Source organism: Natator depressus, chromosome 4, assembly GCF_965152275.1.
Source record: "Natator depressus isolate rNatDep1 chromosome 4, rNatDep2.hap1, whole genome shotgun sequence".
Classification (NCBI taxonomy): Eukaryota; Metazoa; Chordata; order Testudines; family Cheloniidae; genus Natator; species Natator depressus.
The window spans coordinates 31,630,736-31,650,513 of NC_134237.1; the positions used below are offsets into that span (position 1 = coordinate 31,630,736).

Here is a 19,778-nt window from a genome sequence, read left to right on the forward strand (position 1 = left end):
GTGGCTTGGAAAGCCTTGCCTTAAAAGTGTTTTCTCCCATTCCTTTTAGAGACGTCACAGAAAGTAGTGTTATGCAACTACTATTCCTTCCTAACGCCTCTCAGTTATGAAGTACTATACTATGGTAACTCATATCTTTGACATCTCAAGGCTTAACTTCTGCAATCTGATCCATTCATAGCTAACTTTGAAAGCCATCCAAAAGCTTCATCTGGTACAGAATGCGACAGCCCATTTAGACAGAGCAGAACAAAAGTATATTACTGTATTCTGTACTGGGAATAAATAGGAATAACTACTCAACCCCAATTACAATTACCTCTGGATAGCACCCTCTCTGACCCACCCAATTTTATGTATTGTACTACTGTTCTTTTTAATATATAGGAAGAAGATGAATGTTTCTGGAAGGCAAGAATAACTTGGAATGTTGTACAGCAGTTTGAGTTCAACTGTATGGAGTTCATAGAAATTAACTTGTCCTTTCAGGATGTTCTTGAGATTATCAAAACTTCACTCTCAACAGCAGATCTCTGGGAAGAATGTAAACTGGGAGAAAACACAGTACATTGGTCATTGTCAGAGCTCCAAAGGATCTTTAATATAACTCCTGTCAGTTTGAGAGACCTTGAACTTCCGAAGACAAATTAAACATCCAAGTAACGCAGAGCTTTAAAGCAAGAATACATATAACCTGTTTTGGACTAGATCTTCCGAGGTCTCTTCCAACCCTAATCTATGATTCTATGTTTCTGCTATATTACCACTTAAAACAATATATTGTGCTGTTCGTTCAATTTCAGATTTGCTAAACACTGGGTTTGCTTTCAAAGAATAATCCTGTGCAGTGTATGCAGATACTGGCTCTAAAGCAGAGAAACACAGTTAAGAATGTGTGGGTTTTGGCTTCAAAATTAACCATGCTTTAGTAATCTAGTACACTAAACTGTTTCTTATTACTAGATCATGCAAGTCCTCTCCCATCCCCTCACAAGTCTGACACTTTTCCAACATATCAATAACAAATGTTCTGTGAAATGTGACTTTCTAATGAAGCCCACCCTGACTTTTATTGTGGTCTTAAGCCACCAAACTTGAATATCAGATGTATTTTTAAATAAAGAAAACAATCTAAAAAAAATCTTGTTAGTTCAATACCCCAAGTTTGTTTTTTTCTCTGTAGAAGGAAGTCTGTCTGCTTAATCCTGATTGAACAGATTTCAGTTTGTTGGGTTTATCAAGTGACTTCGGGAGAAGGTTGGTGTCATGTCCCTCAATGTAATTGTTTGCCATAGAATATGGTTTTGAAGGGTTTCAGCTTTAAAAACAGCTGTTTTCCTTTTCAATACAAGCAAGACTTGTCAAGTAATTTTTTCAAAGGATTTAATTTAGTGAATGAATTTTACAAACACTTCTGAGATGTGGCCTAACAAAAATCTTTGTCTTCTGTATCAGATTATTTAATATTCATATTGCCATGGTGTCCACAAGTGTCAATCAGGACTGGGCCCCGCTTGTGGTAGGCACATATAGAAACACAGTCTCTTTCCCAAGGAGCTTACAAAGCTTAAAAAGACAAATGACACAAGAAAGATGGGGGAGGGGATACAATCATATATAGTAATTTTTCTTAGATATTCATTTTCAGTTTTTTAAATGATAGTAAACAGACAAAGTATCATCTATCCCCATCTGCCTCTAAGGCTCACCCTCATTAATTATCTGATTTTTATAGGCATTGTGGCAGAGGTGAGTCTTGAGGAGAGATTTAAAGGAGAAGAAGGTAATGGCCCTACAGATATCAGGTCAGGGAAGGAAATTCATGTATATGAGGCCGCACAGAAGAAAGCACAGAGAAGGTTGTGTGAGAAGCCATCAAATGGATGGATAAGGCTCGCACCATTGGTGGAACAGAGGAGGTGGGGTCTGGGAAACACAGAAGACACATGAGCAGAAAAGTACGGGGGGGCAAAGCAAAGGCTTTGAAGGTCCAGACAAGGAGCTTGAACTTGATGTGGTGTAACTTGGGAGGGGAGGGGGAAGTGGAAAGATTCAATGTGGGCAGTGATGTGATCAGAGAGGCAAGCAAGGATGATGCCCTTAGCAGCTGTGTTTCAACTGGAGTAGAAGGGGAATGTGCTTGTGAAGGATGCCAGAGAGGAAGAGGTTATGTTAATCAAAATGGGAAGCAATGAGTGTCTGGACAAGAGTTTTGACTCCCCATAGAGAAAGTAAAAAGGATAGCTCATAGAAATGTTACAGAGAAAGAGAATTGGAAAGATTTACACACAGCTTGGATGTGTGGAACAAAAGAGAGGAAGGAATCAAAAGTAAATCCTAGTTAACATGCCTGAGAGAAGATGGTGTTTTCATAAGTGGCAGAGAATGGGGGAGTAAAAAGTGTGTTAGAGGAAAGAATAGGATTTTAGTTTTGTAAGGTTTGATGATGGAGTAACCCATAGAGTTCAACAGATAAGCTACAGTCAATCACTTATTGTGAGTCTTGAGATGAGACCAAAGACAAATTTTGGACTTGCAGCCCCATCTGCAAGTGCGATGAGTAAAGACAATTGTAGATGAATGTGCACTGGGTTTAGCTTTGCACCTCACATATCTTCTTGATTACAAGAATGTACAAGTTCTCAAAATCTTTCACTCCAAGATGGCAGAGCTGCCGCCATTGGATCTTGTCACAGGCTAAGAACTCCCAGGTGTTGAGTTTATGATGTTTTCTTGGACTGCCCCTAAGGCAATTCCAGCCCTCAATTCTCCATAAAAAGAGACGACCTTTGGTATGCTACTCTCAGACATACAGACCACATGACTGCACCATCTCAGCTGCACTCTCACTATAAAGGTGTCAGTGCCTGTGATGGTGCATCACTCAAGGACCACTGTGTTTGGAACAAAATCTTGCCATTTAATTCCTATTATCCACCATAGACATCACAGGTGGAATTGGTCCAAGCATTCTATGTGGCATTGGTCAGTAGTCCACATATCACCATCTTAGAGGAGCGTGGTTATAACAATGGCATGGTAAACATCAATTTTTGTTTTCTGTCTGTTTCTGGAATGAACACTGTGTCAATGCTGAAGTTCTCCAAAGCCATTGCTGGCTGCACCAATGCGTTTCATAATGTTGTCAACAATCATTGCATCTAAGGTTTGAGTCTCTAGTAAGGCGTCCAGGAAGAGATGCCAGAGAGTTTAGCTGAGATGGAGGATTGTATGGAGAGAATGGATAGTGGATGGAGGTCAAGAATGGAGAGGTAGATTTGTGGGTCATGGGAGTAGAAACGTTAGATTAGATTGTAAAGGAAGAAATGGAAGGAGGCAAGTAAGGACTCAAGGAGAGAGTCAGTAACTAAATAGGAGAGAGGAGAAAAAGAAATGATTGATAGAGATGCAGAGGTAGCATTCAAAGGAGTAGGAAGAGAGACAGGAGAGGATGGAGTCAAAAGCCAAGAAAAGACAATATTTTAAGGAGTGTGTGATTGAGATCATCAGAAGAAACCGAGAAGTCAAGAAGGAGTAGAATGGAGTAGACCCTTGTATTTGGCCATTTATCATAAAGGTCCACTATGATAACACTTTTAAAAACCTATAAACCTTTATTATATTAATCTTTAAACAGGTAAAAAGATTTGTGTATTTAAACAGATATTCCTTTGGTACTCAAAACTCCCATTGAGATGTTAGTGGAAGTTTAAAGGGGCAAGGATTGCAAGATCAGGCTTTGTATCTTCAAGATGAGCAACTGTAATCTAAAGGTAGGTAGCTAGTAAAGGTTTACAATCTATACATTTGCCTTTGTAAATTTAACACAGTTAGTTCTCATCTAGCAATGCAATATAGGAACACAGTAATTTCAGACTGGATCAGACCCAAGGTCCATCTAGTCTAGTATCCTGCCTCCCGCAGCGGCCAGCACCAGATGCTTCAGAGAAAGATGCAAGAAACCCCTTTTTAGGCAGATTTGGGGTGTTCTGTCCCCATGAATCTCTCATCCTAAATCCTAATGGAGTTTGTCTTAAGCCTTAAAACATAAGGCTTTATCTCCTTTCCAATACTCTTTTGGTTAGCTTTAATAATTATTATGGATGAGTTGAGCAGGCACTTGCATTATAAGCTCTTTTATAAAAACTATGCCTAAGATGTTATCCAGTACTCAAAAAAGAATTATCCTTTGATATCAGAATTTGAAAAAATTCTGCTCCTACTTATTTAGGTATTTGTCAAACTTTTTTTTGGGGGGGGGGGGGGTTCTTGGATAATATAAAAATGCCATGACTAACTGGCCACTCATCCATCATGGACAACTTTACATACAGTCATTTCACTCCATGCCTCTTTACAAACTAAGAAGAGATGTGACATCATCCAAGGCATCGAGTCCCTCTGCATGGGTTCTACACTGCCTAGTCCAAAAGTACACTAGCAACAAAGAATTTCCATTGTAGCTGGAGCTTGCAAGGTCATCCAAGCTTGCAAGGTCATCCAAGTGTTTTCCAGCACAGTATTTTAGATGAAACTGGTGGAACTAGAATGTAATTGAGACTGACCTCAACATATATTATGACGGTGATTTAAAAAGATAAAATACCAAAGCTTGGGTAAATCCTATTAACATCAATGAGAGTTTGGATTAATCACCTCTTCATTTGACCCAGAACTTTCAATTCAACGAAATCTGGAATCTTTGATTCTATTCCATTCTCTCTTTTTTATGCTGTACCAATCATGGTAGTATCGGAGTGCTCTTGTTGGAGGTTATATTAGGATGTTAGATATTTATAAATGACTGATACATTCAGGCATAGTATGAGAAAATGCAGAAAAAGAGTACAGAATACAGAAAACTGGAAAAAGAAATCCATGCTGATATTTAAATTTTTTAATCCCAAAAGCTTTTGGCAAATGAAAGCAGAGAAAATACTTTAAATGCAGAGAATTTCTTGCTTGTTTCCAGAGCAGGTGAAGACAGTAGCATTAGACAAGCATACCTGTATATTTTAAAGCACTATAGAAGTGGAATAGTTATATTAAAAATAAACAAGTTCTCTAGGCTATGTTGCCTATGGAAAATGGAAATCTAAAATAACTAAATCTAAAATAACTGTTCAAGAACCTAACTTCATTTAACATGTGTATAAGATTAAGTGGTTACAAATAGAAATGCTTGATATTTCATAATAGCTGGGCTGCTTGTTTTGGCAGCTTTCATAGGGACGGGGATCAGTATGGCATCTGTTTTGCTTTGAAAGATCTCAAAAACATTAAGAAAAACTGATGTGCAATGAAGAACTGGAGAAAATGAATTCAGAATGAATTACAGAGAATACCTCTCTGCCTCACCAATGAGTTTGGGCTGAAGCTCCCTTCCACTGTATGGTATGCCAAGTGAGTGAGTTAGGATCATAAACAGTGTAATTCTAACATTTCTTGATTACAATGCAGCTACGTCAGCCTTCTCTGCTGCATTCACTTTAGCTAGACCTTCCACAGCTTTAGTTACAAGACAGTCAAATGCCCTCTAGTGACTAATTAGCAACTGCACCTTGTCATATGAAGAATTTTAAACACATTTCTAAAAATTGAAGAGGTGCATATTTACAAAGAAACATTTTCTTTCTTTACTCCAACAGACAGTTTTCTTTCATGCATGTTAAGCAGAAGTCCTGTGCATCACTTAAATTCCAGGAAAGCTTTATTTTGCAGGTTTAAGTTAAATGATCATATGTTCTGGCCTATACATTCAGTGGAATGAGTGTTCAGTGTGATGAACAGTATCTGGAGTGAAGAGAAACACTGGGACTATGAAAGTTACTCTGTTACTCAGAGTAAACATCAATGGCACTTGTTCAGTATTTTGTGATAAACTCATACAAAACACTACATTTCTGTATATAAAGAATCAATAAATGCACTATTAGTCTATTGAAACCAACAAAGATACAGAAAGTCTAAATCTTATCCTGGTTTCTCTTGATTGGCTCAGAAAACTGTACAATACATCAGACTCAAATTAGCTTCTGACAGCCAAGCAAAAATTAAAATATGACTGTCTCATATGAAAAAACAAAATGCCTTCTTGAAATGTTAATTGAAATGTTTGTGACAAATGAGGAAAAATTGCATCCAAGATATGGAGTCCAAGTGATTGTCATAGAATGTATATTATTTTATACTACCAGCTTTAAAGCAATATACCACATAACTACAGGCCTTTCCATACTTTCTAGCCAACAAGCCTCCAAGAATATACCTGAATTAAGCTCTTACCTTAACATACATAATCACAGAACAGCCTGATTATGCACCTGTGACTTCCTAGAACTATTCCCAGCCCTACCTATGATCCTGTGTTTGTTTCCATCATTTTGTTTTTGAAATAAGTTCTAGTTCTTTTCCATTGTTATTATCAGTCAATGTGTTTTTCACTCAGTTTTAGGCATACTGAATTAGAAATAGAAAGTTTACTACATACACAAAGTTCTCACTGCACCTATGTCTAGTCTGTGCCTAGTCCTCAGAGGTAGCCTCACTATTGCTTAGTGTAATCTAGTACAAGACAGAAGCATCCTTCCTACCTGTACTGAGACCCATGCTGCATGTGCAGCTTCAAAACAGACATAAATGATTGTCTTAAATGGCAAGAGGACTGCTTGGAAATATCTCTGCACTGTATTTTCTTAATAGCTGTAACCGCACAATATAACATGTGTCAAAATTCTGAAAAGAGACCAGAAACTCCTGATGCTTTGTGCAATGTATACAGCTTGCTCTGATGTTTCTGCTTCTTTATTTTATTAAATTATCTGGATTTTTTTTAAAGGAATTTGTCCTTTGTCTCTCATTACTGACCTGTCAAGATTGTTTGAGCTAAAAGAGCAGCCAACACCTTCTGGACAATTTGAAAAATTAAAAAGGCATTTGACTGTATGTTATAGTTTCTGTTGTGAATGTTAGCGACTGGCCCACATGGAGGGCAGTGCAGAGCCATGCCACCCAAGGGGGCTTTGTCTCTGGCTTACAGAGGAAGCGCACCCACTACATTATCCCTTTGGGAGAATGCAGCATTCACATCTGTACCTCTGGCTAGTTCTGCCTTGACTCTGCCTCTCTCAGTCTCCTTTGGGGCGTCTTATACTCTGAGAGCACAAAAAGTGACTTCAGCTGTGCCCAGCTGCTCTTCATGGGATGGATGGGTGGCAGAAGGACTTGTGTCCTTGCTCCCCTGGCACATCCACACACATTACACCCAAGCACTATCTGGGCTCTACATTTTTTTGTTTGGTTTAAAAGTTTGTTGCTTTCACTGGCTTTTTCCTCACATGAAGCCGTATAACTTTTTGTGAAATCACTACTAGCTGCTGTAGAGAGGGTTATGACTTCAAAGTTCTTTTCCTTCTGTTTAGTCCTCACCTGAAGATACAAAGATCCTGTTTCCATGAAGACATTTCTAGTAATAAATGCAGAGAGATCCAGAAAGTACAAGTAGTAAGATATCTAAGGAGAACTGACTCTACAGAGAAGAATTTATAAAGTTTTCCATAGTTCTTTAAACTAGAGATGGGCCTGAGTTATCCAAAATAGCAGGGATGATCTAGTTCAGCCTACTATAAAATGATCCCAATCACAAAGTTCATCTCGTGATTTGAATGCCCTCATTGTTCATGGGTTGGACAGGCTGGGATCTCCTGACCTGGTCTGAGACCATCTGTACCCTAAGCAGTCCCAAATCTCTTTAATATCATAAATATACAAATGCTAGAGGGTTATGATATATTATAGATCCTGACTCACAAGAGGGAGAACTAAGTTTAAATGGAAGAATGTTCGTGTAAGTGACATGAACTTATGTGTCTGCAGTTGATCCGATTTAGAAAATGTTGTTCACGTTTCCTGATTTGGAGCCAATGGTTAATATAAGCATTCAGAAATGTAAGATCCTCCACCCATACATAGGCTGTTCCTCAGCTATAAACAAAGCTGGGCAATTTCAAAGAGCTGAAATGGTCAATGTCAATACCTAGTATTAGGTTAGAAACTAGATTGTTTTTCATGAACAAAATATACATGAACCTTCTAACCCTTAGATAAAAGTACATATACTAGTAAACCAACAGCTCAAAACAGTAGAGTAGAGGTGCACCAGAACTATAAATCAAGCGCCCACCTATATTATTGCAACGTACAATAACAGAGGGTGTCTGTAATGTGTCTCACTTAAATTTCAAGATCTACATGAGCCTGATATAAGACAGAAAAGTCAAATCAGAAAGATGCACACAAGGTGAGGGTGGGTGGGGAGCCTGCAGATCAATTTAAAGTGCTACACTCACACACTGTAAGGTGTAAGTACTGTCACGAGCTCAGCCACCAATAACACTGGAAAACGGTATCCTAGTGATTCCTAGTGAGACAGGTACTACCTATTCCAGGAGCAGATCCTTGGAGTCATTGAGAGATGAGGGTGACAGTCGCTGCCAGGGCATTCAATGTGTTACAGCTTTGAGCTTGTAAGTGGTTAAGAAAAATGAAGTGTCAGTGCACAGAATGCTATTACTTGATTTATGGCGCTGATTCAGCAAAGCACATGCTGAATCAAAACCCATGTGCTTTCCAGGATCAGGGCCCGAAAGCAAGTCTGAGAGTGTTGTGATGTTTTGATGCTTAGCGCCTCCCAAAAGGCACACCTTGCAGGATGAAACTCTAGGTGATCAGCAACCACCATTCCCATTGACTTCAATTAGTGTGGTGAGTGCTCAGTACTTCTGAAATTCAGGCTCTAAAACCCTGATCCAGTAAAGCATTTAAGCACAGGCTCAAATTAAAGCACACAAGTAATCCCATTGACCACAGATAAGCACATACAGCGTTTTTCTAGATCAGGCCCCAAGTACAATCAATCTGGGCATATATATCAACAGTGCATATATTTCAGTAACTGAGTATAGGAAAATAAAACCCATTTTGATCAGCAAAGCAGCCCACACAGTAAGAAACACTTTTTAAAAATTCATTCTGTAGTGTTTGTTAGCCTAGTATGAGAATAAGGAAATCTAAGTTTGTGGAGCCAGCATTGCAAACAGTTTTCCAACCTGCTTTAGTAAGGATTTAACAATCAACATGTATAATATTTAAATGTTTTTTTCTCACTATTAAAACATTAAAAGCAGACTCACTCGATTACTAGTGTCCCTTACTGCAATGACATCACATTTTAGCAAGAGGGCTACTTACAACACTGGCTCAGAAAAGTCAAAAGCAATTAAAATAAACCCTTAAAATACCAAGAACAGTGTAACAGCTTTATAATGGTCGTAATCTTTCTACCTAATTAAAGTTTAGACTCAGGTAGAGCAAAATTCATACTCTTGCCCTTTAATCTATTCCATAACATGCTATCTCCCTTTTCCTAACCAGAATTAAGGCAATGAAAATGTTTATGGTGGTCTAAAAAGGTCAACCGTGGTGTAAACACTAGCATCCAAGAAGTTAAAAGCGTCCTTGGCAGTGGAATAAAGTCACCAGCAGATCTATTAATGTAAGAGGTCACATAAATGCTGCATAATATATCAAACCACAGTACAATGAACAGCTTTTCAAAACTGAATTTCTCAGTCTCCTAAGGCCCAAGCACGACACAAAGAAAAACAAGAAAGTCAGAAATGATGTAAAAGTAGCTTGCTTGGGAACAATATAAAAATTCTGTATCACTTTGAGGTCCTACGTAGAACCAGGAAAAAATTTGTGTGTGAATACTTTTTTCACTGAAAATGGAAGATTTGGCTTAACTGAAACAGGTCGTGAATTTGGGTCAATTTTGACAAATTGTTTCAGTTGGGAAAAAAAAATCAGAAATGCTCAGATCTTTTGAAAAATGAAAAGTTGAAACATGTTTCACTTGGGAATTTCCCTTGATTTTATTAAAATAAATAAATAACTTTTTAAAATTTCAAAGTCAAAATGAAATGTTTCATTTTGGATTGAACTAAATGTTACATTTGATCTAAAATGAATTTTTTTTTACTTTTGCATTTCACCAAAAAGTTCAAAAATATTGCTTTGCACCAAACCAAATTGAAAAATTTGTTATTTGTAGTTATTGTTATTTATTTATAGTCATGAATCAGAATTTCCAATGTGCAAATATTCACCATTAAAAAAAAATCAGCATTTGCCAACAATGTTTAGTGAGAACCATTTTTTCCTGCTATAGTTAGGCTATATCTGTGCCAATTGTGTCCAAGTCCTGATCCTGACCTTCAAAACCATCAGTGGATTTGGCCTGACCTATATCAAAAGCCGCTTCCTGCTCTGAGACTGACAGCAACTACCCAGGTCTCAGGCATGGAAGGTAGGGACAGTGACTGAGATACAGCCAGAAGAGAGGTGTTAGACACTGGGAGGTGCTGGGAAAGTGTCCTTCCCATCAGTGAAAAGTAAAAAAGAGGTGATCCCCCTCACACCCTATGTGTATGTTTTATACATTTCTGGTTGAGTTTCTTGAAATACATCCTCCCCCCACCCCCAAAAAAGAGTCAATTCCCCCTGAGAGTTCAAATATCAAAAAACTAACCAAAAAGTAATGGGATTTTAAAACAATTTTTTTTGTCTATCTCATGATTTTTGATGTTGCAGATGTTCCAGTTGGCAATACTGGAAGCTCGGACTCTTGCCCCAGAACTTACCTCCAGCTTGCCACAGAGCACATGCGGCCATGGATATGGAACTCATTTCTTCAGGAGGAAAGGATAAAACATAAAACCCACCTGTTGCAGGCTTTCTCCGGGGCCAGCATGCCTCGTGGTCAGGCCACAGCCAAATAGTGTCTCCGGGCTTGGACACCACTCTTCTGGGCAGTTCGGAGCCCTGGCAGCCAGTCCATCGTTCATTGCCCCCGTGGAGTCCTCTAGAATCTCTCAGTAGGTTGGGGGAAAAGGGGAAGGATATGGAGATCCAGGCCCCCCCTGTCCTCTGACTTTCAGCCCACAGCCCAAGAAGCGAGAGGCAACGGGGTAGCTCAGTCCCTTGTGGCTGCCATTCCAGATCAGCCTCTCCTGAGCCACTTCCTATCTTCCCTGTTTCCCTTCAGTTTGGGGAGTGGCCTGAGCCTTCTGCTTACACAGTCTCAGTAGTTCGGGGCTTCAGCTGGGGTGGAGAATGCTTACCTACTCATCCTCCATGTCCATTTTCCCAAACTCCCTTAGTCAGGTGCAAGGGGGGATACCAGCCAAGCCTTACTTACAGTCCCAGTACTTCCTCTGTAGACTGCGCTGCCTGCCTTCTTGCGCTGCCTGCCTTCTTGCAGCCACTCTCTCCTCCATGCTCCTCCCACAAGACTGCCAGAGCTCCTTTTAAGCAGGCCCTCCATAGAGAGCATGCCTGGCAGCTGCTGAGGGGTACGGCCTTCTTGGCCCAACACTGTTCCACCACCCCGTATCAACTCCATCAGACATATACCTAGAGGAGTCCCTTCTCCCTAACAAGACCTACCTAGCAGTGATGCTGCTTGTTTAAGTGACCTGCGCAACAGGATGGAGGAGGTACCTGTTTTGAGGTATTATTCGTCATGTATGATGGACTCATTGCATCCCCCGATAACTGCCTGCCTGAAGTCTCAGTTCTTAACAGCTGCTACTCCGTCTGTACTGAAGCAGAGGTGTCCACGTGGTGAAACTCCTGTGTGTCCTGCTACTGCTACTATCATTTTCACTCTCATTGCTCCATATTCTCATTGCTCCATACTTTATTACCACCCTCCATAAATCCCTCTATTGGTTATGCATAAAACTGCTCATCCGCACCACCAATGCATAAGCTCATTTACGTCTAAATTCCTACTCATTTCCCATTATTCCTCTCCCACTTCCTAAGCATTTCCCAATCTTCTTACCTTAGTCTTTTTTTTGTCTCCTCTCTTCAAGTGCCCTCTACTATAATGCCTGGAACAGTCTCACTGTTTGATCTGCCAAGCGCCCTCTCCTCCTTCAAGTCCCTGCTTTTAAAAAACCTTTTCAGAAAGTCCCTCCTCCCTTCTTCTCTGTACTGGTTAACCCAAGACCTGTTGTTCCTGAATTGGCATTCCATGAGTTTGCCTTGTCTTATTTAGATTGGGTTCTTCTCTCCTGGAACAAGGGAGAAATGTGACCTGAACTGTGACTGTCAGAGTGACCATTAAATCCCTGCCCAGCTCTTGAGGACTAGCACACAATTGATCTGCCTTCCTCATAATCTCCTTGGAGCAGAGAATATGTTTTAACTATACTCTGTAAATTGCAGTCTAATTCTTGGAAACATGTAAACATTTAATAGTATTAACAAAACCCTATGTTTGAGCAGCATAGACAGAAGCTCAAGAGGATGACTGACATCAAAGCCTTGATTTTCTGGATATCCCAAACCTTTACGTGGCAAATTTCTCTGATCACTAAAGTAGCTGGCACTGGACAGCAGGGATGGATCCCTAAATAAATTGCTCTGTTCTGTTCATTCCCTCTGAAGCATCTTGCACTGGCCACTGTTGGAAGACAGCATACTTGGCTAGAGGGACTATATATAAATAAATATATATGGTTTTACACACTTTGAAAACTTCCTTTGGAACATATTTCTTTTATAAAGCATAGGTATTTCTGTAAAGTTAGTTCTCAAAAGCTAAACATTTGTTGAGCTGTTTTCAATTATAATATTAATAGTCCAACAGTTTAAAGCCAAGACTTCTAATTTACAACAGGACTTGTTAATTTACAACACTGAACTTGTAATGTTTAAGTAAACACTGCACTTCTGGATGACAGATAGATAGCTAAACAATGAAATAAAACTTCAGAAACATCCCTACTCCTAGAGTTTTCAAAGAGCTTCCAGTGCTGTAAAAACAAACAAACAGCATTCAGCTGGCCAGCAGTCACTTACAGTTATGTCTCCTGTACCACTAACGTGGGGGAAGCCAACAGCTTAAAATTCCTCATTCAAAAGCTTTTTATAATTTCAAACTTAAAAGGAAAATGCTGCCTTTGTCTCTCCCCCCTCACCAACCCCTCTCCCATGGCAGGAGAAGGGGAAAGAATTCTAAGGATAGCCAACCTATTATCATACAGTAGCCAGCTCAAACCTCATTTCTTTCTCCAAATCAAACCTTCCTAAGGGCCAGTTTGGTCAAGGAGAACTTGTCTATGTGCCAGCTTCCTATCATGTGACTTCTCAACATGCTGAGAGTTTCTTGCCACAACAACCCAGCCCCAAGCCTCCTTCCCCAGAGAACAAAAAGTTCTTCTCAGCTACACTGTGGGTTGCTTCTCCATCAGACAATCCCTCTAACATGCCATCTATCATTCAGCCGAAAACCCAATTTTCTATCAAACAGTTTTAGATGGAAAAATTTTGACCAGGCCTACCTAAAGCTTGTAGCTTCTATACTTGAGGATCCATTTCACAATCTGGCTGCCTTCTCCTGGGTTCTTGGGAACTACAATTTTCAAATTTCAAATTTTGTATGTAGTAGTGTAGTCGGGGGAGACATCTCAGCTTGGAAGCCCCAGAACAGGCCAGAATGCAGAAAATGTATTTCAAAGCAGCTCTTCAAAGGTAGGTGGGATGGAGGGACCCACAGGTCTGAGGAGTTGAGGTGTGTTCCAAAAAGGGGTGGGCGCATTAAGGAGCTTGAGTTATGCTGAAAGGTAATAACATGAGAGTAATAGCATCAAAGTCATGTTGCGAAAGATGGGATACTGAATTGGCTTCACAAGGTTTGTGACCGTCCAAAATTTTGGGTAAATTATATTATAACAGTATATAAAGTTTCTAGTACCCATTATTCTCGGAGGGGGATGAAAATTATGAAATTAAGCAGCATTCAAGTTTGGAATAAAGGGACCACTGGTTCACAAATACTGTCATAAGGCCACATCCTGAAAATTCCTTTTTAATGAAAAAATCCCATTGATGTCAAAGGGATTTTACCTGAGGAAAGGTTTTAGTAAAGGCTTCAGCTGATGTATTATTACTGGAAAATGTGCCACTGCCGCTCAGGAAAGTCTGGGGACAGACTCCAGCAAACCAAATACTACATATGGGCTCATGAATCTGTTATGTTTTTCTCATGTTTTAAAATGAAGTGTAAAAACCATTCCTCTTCAGAGTTATACTGCAACAAATCCCCAGATTTAGGCCCAAGTTCAGCAAGGCATTTAAGCATATGCTTATCTTTAAGCACGCAAGCAGTCCCATTGACATCAGTAAGCACATGGGTAACCCCATTATTTAAAATTAAGCATGCATTTAAGTGCCTGGCTGAAGTGGGGCCACAATGATATTGCTAATGGGAACTCCATTAAAATTCATTTTAAGAGGGTCCCACAGTATTTAAGATGGGTTCTAGTAGAAGCCCTCTGACAAAGACAAATGTGCCTGCATCTAGTCATGAGTGATGCCATCTACACTGTTACATGTTTACATATATTGAAAAGCCATCTCTCCTGCTGTATTATTTATCTACATTAAAAAGTAAATATTTACTGACAGTGAAAATGACATAACTACTAAGGCACCCTAGTTATTTCTTCTTGTATGTACAGATACGTCTTCATCTCAGAGACAGACTCCACCGAAGCAGAAGGATCTAGAATTATTCTAAAACTGGAAAAAGAAAAGGAGTACTTGTGGCACCTTAGAGACTAACAAATTTATTTGAGCACAAGCTTTCACGAGCTACAGCTTTTTGCGGATACAGACTAACATGGCCGCTACTCTGAAACCTGTCATTATCTAAAACTGAAATGGCTTGTTTAAGTAGGAAAGAAGGGAAAAGGGAGCTTTCACTTCACTCAAAACTAATGCATGTTTCCAACATACAAAATAAGGTATAGCACAGAGCCACATCTGAAACAAAAGACAAAGAATAGGAAGAGTATTAATTTACTACAGTGTCTGTACACTAAAGAAAAAAGCAAAGGACAAGCACCAAGAGCTAGAATTAATGGAGACTATAAACTACTGGGCATGACACAGAGATTGATTCTTATAAATAGAAATGTCAGAACATGGTAAGTGTTAATAAAGCTAGATAGAAAGAGAGAGCATGCATATGTGTTTGTATGTGTGCGTATTTGTGCATACGCATGTGAGTTTACCCTGGGAGTAGAGAAGGATACACAAAGAAGGAATGGGAGCACAAGAGGGTCCTGGGAAGGAAAGCGCAAGAATTAAGGTAACTGCTAAATTGTCCAGTTGTGTGACAGTCATAATAAACAAAATAATAATAATCAAACTTTTATAGGACCTTTCATCCCATAGCATTCACCCAACTAAATTCAGGTATTGCCACAGTCAGCAAAATAAGAGATACAAATTTTAAAATAACCTGATTTTCAAAGGCACTGGTACCTCAGCTCCCACTGAGGTCAATGGTCAATACCTCTGCAACTCAGGCAGTCAAAAAATCTGTTTTTCCTATTTTGCCAGTCATAAAGGGTCATGATTACAAATCACAACTTGAATTTTCCTTTGGCAAAAATGGAAACCTTTGGGTTTTGCAGTGGCATATAATTGATATGATTAGCTGGACCATAATATTTAAGAAGCTCAAAATTACCAGTAAGAAAATGTGATCATACAATGAGGTTTTAAGCAAGATTAGATGAAAGCTATGCTCACAGTTAAAATGAACATACCTAATACTAACCCCAAACTGATGTGATATTTGCTCTATTTTTATTATTTATTATAAGCATCATATCTTCAAATCCTGGTTGTCTTTTACTCATAACTGTCCCAAGGTCATTTGAAAGATGTGAGCATTGGCTTACGGTTAGGAACAGATGATTTAATATCATGCCGTGATGCCACTGGCAGAACTGTGAGGAGTCCCAGCATGAAAGTGTGGCATGAAGTAAATTCCATTTCTACTTCCCACAGGGAGCAGAGATTCCATCACTCCAGCTTCTCTCCCCATTTGCCCTCTCCTCCAATGAGCACAGGAAAGAAATCCTGTCAGAATTCACATTCCTCTGTGGTATCAAAGAGATATTAATACATTCCTAGCATGGCATTTGGGGAAAATATGCCGGAGAAGTACAATCATCTCTTTCAGCTCTCTCAAAATGAAAATTCCTGCTTGAAGACAAGGCTAACACACTTGCTTGGGGGGGTATAAGGACAACATTTCTGAAGCACGGAACATGAACTTAGCTTGGTTTCTTTAGATTTACATCTGGATCTTGCAATGATCTTCATGCTGGTGGACGGCTGCACTCGTGTGGTGTTCTATGGACTTCAATGGGCATCTGAACAGGCACAGGGTATGCCTAGGCAGAGCCAGCGTACTTAAAGCTAAACTCATACTTAAGTGCTTTGCTCAGTTGGGACCAGAGTTCTCCGTACTTTGCAGGACCGAGCTGGTACAAAACACTAACTTAGGATAAATGATTTCAGTCTTCTCATTTTCCAGTATCATAAAATGCCTTTCATGTGACTTAATGGATAATTATGTAATCAAGTACTGTCTATAGGCCTCTATCCAGCATTGAGAACTAAGTGGGCACAGGGATATGTCAGCACAGTTCTCAATGCAAGATCAAATCCTAAATCTTCAATATCACTAAACAGTGCTGCACTCTATCTAATAGAGTTCCCTGACTCATTATACCTCTGTCCAAATGGAGCCAGCAAAAGAACATACCCAGTACACATTATGTTGCATAACAAAATTCATTCATTCAGCTACTCACATAATAAATATTATTTGCCTTTAATGTATAAACTTTCATAGCACCAATTACAGGCCTTAAATCACATCCAGATATATGGATAAAATCTGGCCTAAGGTAAAGTGTTTGTCTGTAGAATTAATGGTAATATGGCCCTGATCCCTTTCTGCTGAAGCCAATTGGAGTTTTGCCATTGCATACAGTGTGTGAATATAGCATCTGGGCATAAATGAACAAACATGCTGCTATATACAGTCATTCTAATTCTCTGCAACACCTGTTAAGTGGTGATAGCTGAAGAATGGGATTAAGAATACCTTTGCTTGACATTCATTGAGAAAATATTTGACAGGCCAAATACTCCCCATTCTCCATCACTGTGGTTTGTTGTTCAGAAACTATTGGACCCACTGATTGTCCATTCAAAGGCAGATTTCAGAGCACATGATGTGACTGAGATGCCAGTCAAGCATCCCCTATATATTTCTGCAACAAAACTTATCCATACTGCAATAGCCTTATTTTTAATAGTATTTTTACTGAATTCTTACAAGACACAATATAGAGAATAGCTCATAAAGTTCAACATATAAACACTATGATTTAATATAAATGATGCAGCTATAATTATATATCAGCCAAACTTCATATTAAGTTCCATTAATAAATGGTTTATAAATTAATTAATAAATTATCAACAGCTGTTTTAAGCATGTTATTGACATGAGTAGTATGTATTACAGATGGTTAGAAGTAGATCAGTTAAAGGTGCTATAGATCAGTGGTTCTCAACCGGGGTATGCGTACACTGTGGGTACACAGAGGTCTTCCATGGGGTATGTCAACTCATCTAGATATTTGCCTGGTTTTACAACAGGCTACATGAAAAGCACTAGTGAAATCAGTACAAACTAAAATTTCATACAATGACAAGTTTTGTCAATGCTCTATCAGTGTTTGTCAATCTGGGGGGGTCATGATTTATTTTATAATTATATGATAAAAATGAGAAAGTAAGCAATTTTTCAGTAATAGTGTGCTGTGACACTTTTGTATTTTTATAGCTGATTTTGTAAGCAAGTCTTTTTTAAGTGAGGTGAAACTTAGGGTATGCAAGACAAATCAGCCTCCTGAAAGGGGTACAGTAGTCTGGAAAGGTTGAGAACCACTGCTATAGATGATTAGCAACTATGGTTATAAACAACCTATTGACTTGCTAGAATCTATAACAATTGATTAACCATTTATAAATACTTTATAAACTGTTTATACATGGAACCTTAAGATAAAGTGTGACCAATATAGTTATATATATTTAGAAATAAAATGCCACATCTAGTTACATTTCATGTGTTTCAGCTCAATATCCAGGAGGCAATGGTGAAGCCAGAAAAAGGCATATAGGGTTTATGGAGGAAATTTCTATATATGTGAAATAACACGTCTATAAGCAAAGCTGCCACTAATTCCATAGGTGTCTCATGATATACACGAGAAAAGCCTTCTTAGGGCTTGTTTAAACATCAGGTTACTGTTAGTGCATGACAAGCCAGAGTATAATTATACAGTGCACTAGCTTGCCATATGCAAACTCAACATGTGGACACTGCTACAGTGCATTAAAAATTCTGTAGTGCACTTTGATGTACTTCGGTTTCAAATAGCACACCCGCTTGCTCCACTAAATCGCTGTGGAGACAAGCCCTTAGGTTTTGGGAGGGAGGGAGCATGCATGCTGTTGCAAACCTTCTGATGAAGAAGTTCTTAGGGCTAAAACAGAGATTTCCTATGTTAAGGAAATAGAAGCATATTTATTTCAGTTTATAAATGTGTGTCCAGTTAGGAGTTCTGAGTGTATTCATTATAAATATAAATTATAAATAGCTACGTCCAATCAGTAACCAATGGAACCCTCTGAAATCTACCACATCTCCACATTCAAAATGTAACTATGTTTTCTCTTCCAGGAAAAGCTTTGGATAACAAATTGGCCTTGTAGTGACCCAAAGGACAACATGGGCTTTGACAAAATGATGAATGATGCAATTTCCACAACTAAAGGCCTCCTCACTGAGTATGTCCTGCTTCCAGCCCCCTCCTGATTAGCTCAGCACTGGAGATGATCTCAAGCTTCCTCATTATCATACAATGAGTGTATTGCTATTGATATTAAGGCAGGGAGACCTTGTATTTAGCACCTAAATTACTTTTATTTAAATATTATATAACATAACAGCAACCAGAGCCTCGTGTTGACTGTAGGGCTCCCTGTAGTCTAGAGCCCACCTTCCAAAATGGAGGTTGGTCTTTGGTCTTTTCAGCCACACCTTCATCCTGACATCACAATAGCAGCTACTTCACTCAAGGAATGAGGTGGCTTCTGAGGTAACCAAGTCTCAACATATTCAAGGCTGGTCTACACGCAAATTCGCACTGAAATATCTAAATCAGATTTCATCCACATCTTTTGTTATCTTACTGAAAGTGTCTGTGTGGACAGTTATTTCCAAATAAAAGTGTCTAATTTCAATAAGCAAAATCAAAAAGGACTTGTACCAAAAGCAGCTTTTTACTTTCTCCCAGAGGGGCTGGCATAGGAAAAAGCACTCAGATGCTTGTGGGGAAAATGGGTGATCAAGGTGGATGTCATTGGCAGAGTTAATCCAGGAGGCCACTTCACAATAAGAAATTAGTTTTGATGTGTAGAGAAAAGCTAAAGAAAATCTTAAATTCTCATAAATTAATGGGAGGGAGAGCAATGTGAATTTGTCTATATTGGAATCATTCTCCAGACTCAGTCAGCCTATACACACAGCTAAAAAAATCAGTGGTAGGTTGATTTAAGCAGTTTTATAGCATTTTTTTCTATTCACTTCAAAAAGATAGTATATGCTACAGTTAATTAGATTTGGCCCAAATAAATAGAGACAGGCCCAAATTTAAATCCTACATCAAGTGTTCTACATCTGAACCTGCAACAGATCGAAAGTTTGCCTATGGGCTTTTTATGAGGCAGAATCAAATTCCAGGTCCAAACATTTAAGACTAGACTGAAATTCA

At 39.0% G+C, this 19,778-nt stretch overlaps 1 protein-coding gene across 1 annotated transcript in view; it reads right to left on the bottom strand.

Moving 5' to 3' along the window:
* The window catches only part of DKK2 (dickkopf Wnt signaling pathway inhibitor 2), an 86,148-nt gene extending 72,707 nt beyond the window's left edge, over positions 1-13,441 (bottom strand). The window contains exon 1 of the mRNA XM_074949991.1: positions 13,410-13,441. The gene's annotated coding sequence lies outside the window, so the exon portion shown is untranslated. The remainder of the gene's footprint in view (positions 1-13,409) is intronic.
* Positions 13,442-19,778: the final 6,337 nt, after the last annotated feature.